Source organism: Rhipicephalus sanguineus, chromosome 3 (genome assembly GCF_013339695.2).
Source record: "Rhipicephalus sanguineus isolate Rsan-2018 chromosome 3, BIME_Rsan_1.4, whole genome shotgun sequence".
NCBI lineage: Eukaryota > Metazoa > Arthropoda > Arachnida > Ixodida > Ixodidae > Rhipicephalus > Rhipicephalus sanguineus.
The window spans coordinates 62,239,208-62,243,425 of NC_051178.1; the positions used below are offsets into that span (position 1 = coordinate 62,239,208).

Here is a 4,218-nt window from a genome sequence, read left to right on the forward strand (position 1 = left end):
ATCTACGTCATCAGGCGAGAAAAAAAAAAACTTGGAGGACGCTAGAGCTTCGCCTTCAAGAGTAGAATGCGATAGCATAATCGAGCCCCGTGCGCATTGTCTTATCAATGGCTAGCCTGTCTTCGGTTCTCGGTGGATTCGTCAACCGTGCCGCAAGCAAACGAGCGTCTGTGCGCGTAACAGTGGCCGTTTCAAACTATTCTAGAATGTCTACTACAAGTACAGTTGCGAAATCCCACTACGTCGTAATTCTTCCATTTGCGAATCAGCGAAGGGCCCACTACGCGCCCGTAAGGCAACACGTGAACCTACGTAGCTGCTCACTTCGTTGATGCTTTTGTTGCTGATGATGATTAAATATGTCTGAGCGCTTTGTAATGTGTGCGCCTTTAAAACGCCCACTCGTGCAATTCACATCTATTGCCGCCTGGCGCGATTCTATGCTTCTGCCACGCAATATTACATGCGTGGCAGTTTTCCGAAGCAGTTTCAAGCAATGGTGTGGATCTGTGGTAGAACATCTGCTTGCCCCGCAGCAGGCCTTGGTTGAATTCTCACTCGAACTGAGGATTTTTATGATTTATTTTATTTTCATCTTCCTTAATTTTTCGCGCGCAACCAACGACGCCGACACCTACGGCGTCAGTAAACCAAATGAAACATTAATTTTGCAATTTCAAAGTGCAAATAGTTTACATGGCTTTACTATGTGTGCTATCTATTCCATCATCCAGGGCTGGGCAAAGATACTTTGAAATTGTATCGCGATACGATACAAAATACTCAGGCAAAAAGGTATTTGAGATACAGATACAAGATACTACCGCAATAATTGTATCCGATACGATACTTGCCAATTGTATCTTAAGATACTTCGATACATTCGCAAATTTGTTATTATAGATCCATATAACGTAGCAGCAAACGCCAATGCACAAAAATGTCTGCTTGAAATTTATTAACTGTGACCAACCTTGTATCATTTGAATGAAATGTCTGTTAGTATATTAAAAGTTTTTTCCTTCTTGCTCAAAGTACATTAGCTCAATTCCGAAATAACTTACTGGGGTTTCTTTAAGCTGCCTAACAGGACACCTCTTTATAAACTTCGCTGACAGCGGTTCTTGTTTTTTTTTTTGTAATTGATGGGAGTCGCTGCTCAGCTTGCCGACCAGCTAGCGGCTTGCCATCTAATCACAAGAACTTCAATAAGAAGCCTTGTCACGATGGTGCAAATACCGGCGTGGACATTTACCTTGTCCGTAAGCCACCGCTACGCAATACTGGATCCCCGGACAGGTGTACAGCAGCAACAAAGCTGGTAGCGACATTTTTTATTACGCATAGTGTCATAAAACAGAAATGGCTGTGCATATTCTACGTATCTTCTAGTGTAAAGCGTTCGTTATCAATATACTCACTAACGTGCAATTTTTGAACAATTTTTCTTCAGCGAAAGAACATGTGCAACCAGGAAACGCCTCAGACGTATTGTATTGTCACGTGGTATAGTGTAGGATACGAAGGCGGCAGTCAAATTGTAGAAACGAAACTCTTTACTGAGCTAACTTGCGCCAAGAAAACTAAGTAACTGAAAGTACAAGCAAAGCACGCTGCACGGTGATAGCGGCGATCACATTCGTCGGTCGTCGGTAATCTGATCATCGGCGGAACGCGTCGTCTTTCATAAATCAGGGATCAAAGGTTCCAGCGTTATCACTGGAGCTCGCGCAAGCTCCCGATTAAACTAGGCTACTCGCGTCCTGCGCATAATTTTAACAGAACTATTGGAAAACATTGCGAAGCTTCCGAAACATTGCGGCGCGGCCTGCGCTGAGTGATGCTAACAGTTCTTTTGCGGTTTAAACCCAATCACACCAAATAAATAAATAAGAGCGCATGGCAATATAGTTTCACAAAGCATCGCTGGACAGCGCCGCTATTCGCGCGATTGCCGCTCACAGCTCCGATGATCTGGCGACTATATTAATAGTAAAACACAACAAACAGGGAGGTCTTAAAAAGGGAAAAAGAAATAAGTGAAATAGACAGGGGGTTTTGTATCAAACATTCACTGTGAATAAGTATAGAAACCCGATGCAGGCGGGACCACTATTAGCTATGCCAATTAAGTATGAAGTATCGTCAGCTTACCTGTTAAGGTAAGACAATAGAAAATTAATTGCCTAGGCAAAATTGCCGGAAAATACCAGTTGGGACGCGCATGACAAAAACGGTGCATTTGGTATAAATGCTTCTCGAATCTCGCATCTAACATTTATAAGGTAGCTCCTAATAATTTGCATTATTATAATGCAAACTCAATTTCACTATTTTATTAAGCGGTAAAGTAAATGGTTTGTGCTGTATACTCAAAGCCTGCCGCGGTGGTCTAGTGGTTATGGTGCTCAACTACTCCCGAAGGTCACAGGAACGAATTCTGGTCGCGGCGGACGAATTTTCGATGGAGGCAAAAATCCTTGAGGCCAGTGTATTTAGGTTTAGGTGCACGTTGAAAAACCCCAGGTGGTCGAAATTTGTTTCGCCACAGCGATAATTGTTGCGCACGATGGTGTTGCGATAGCAGTATCTTGTATCTTAAGATACACGATCCATTATTGAATGTATCGGAAATGCAGATACAGATACTCGTTTTGCGAGACGTATCGCGATACAGATACAAGATACCCAAAGAGTATCTAAGATAGTATCTAAGATACATGTATCTTCGATACTGCCCAGCACTGCCATCATCACAGCACGCGATAAAAGATGTTACGCGTGGCCTTTATGGCCAAAAGCACACACGTGAATTCACAGTACCCAGCTGTAGCACTGTTGTCTGTACTATTCGCGTCAAATGAAACCCGAACACCGGCAAGCCTTCGCAGTGGTATAGTGCGCACCGTCCAGTTATCACCATTGACAGGCGCGCGCATCCGGTTTCACCGCACTGCGCATATGCGTGACTGTCCATGGTGATAACTGGACGGCGCGCACTATACCACTGCGAAGGCTTGCCGGTGTTCGGGTTTCATTTGACAGTACATTCATAGTACAAAGCATCGCTTAAGTTCATACTTTGTACGTAGCGCAGCAATATGAGATCACGCTTAAGAAATCTCTAAAATTGGCAAGTCTCCTTTTTCCGTACCTTTTTAATTTGCATCTGTACGCAAGTGTCATGTGTTCACCGTTTATCATGCTGGTTCTCTTATGAAAGGTTTGTTTAAACCATTTCTCTTTCGCACGGCACTCGCTCATAAAGATATGACATGCATTGATCTTCCCGTCACACCGGCTTATCGTGCTGTTAGCATGCTTCTAAGAGTAAGAATCTTGTATGCTACATTTAGGAATGTACAATATTTTCTATATTCTACACAATACTGCTGCGTATGTCTATGCGCCTGTTGATAGTCATCGGCAGCGCATGATCCTTTGGCTCCGAATTTCCACTAGTCGCAGTGAGCAGAGTACAATACTGGTTCACGCTGCAAGTACGACGCTAACACACTTAGTGCATCAGAATGCGTCAGTACATTTGACTGAGCAAGGTGCCAAACGACATAAAAAGAACGTTATTTCAGCGACGTTCTTTTCGCAGTAATCATGACTTCCGAGCTTACGCGTGACACGGCACTGGACGGGCGCGATTACCGACAGCAGATAGATGTGCACAGGCATGCCACCTTTAGCACGCCTCACGTGCGAGTGTCCTTGATCCATGGTCTTCGAGAATGCGCACTGGCAGGTTATTCCGGCGCGCAATCTGAATGGTCTTTCTTTTGAATTGATGCAGAGGGCTGGCGCGAACGCCAAGCCCCACTACCAAAAATTACATGCCCCATCTATCCCTGTTTGGGAAAGTGGCGTGCGTCAGCCAACCGCAGTGCAATGGTTGGCCTCAGCACGGGACCCCGGCCTCGTTGATCACCGGACAGCCCGACACCAGGTAAGTATGCTTGATGCACTGACGACCACGCATCCCATTTCGAGAAAGCATGCATATAAAGCTGGTTTAAAACACGGTTTTACACCTGTCACTGAGCGTCACTAAACAGCTTAAGCTTTCAGAATTACGTGTTTGGTTAGGTGAAGCACGAAACCACAAATCTGTAAGTTTATAGAGGCCCCAGTGGCTTTTCAATAAATATTATGAAGGAAATATGAGTGAATTTCGGGGAATATGGAGCGCAGTTTAGCCACGTGAGAAGA

At 44.5% G+C, this 4,218-nt stretch overlaps 1 non-coding gene across 1 annotated transcript; it reads right to left on the minus strand.

Moving 5' to 3' along the window:
* Positions 1 to 3,801: 3,801 nt before the first annotated feature.
* On the minus strand, positions 3,802 to 3,963 carry LOC119388445 (U1 spliceosomal RNA). The gene has a single exon (XR_005182730.1). It is a non-coding gene; the product is annotated as a U1 spliceosomal RNA (small nuclear RNA).
* Positions 3,964 to 4,218: the final 255 nt, after the last annotated feature.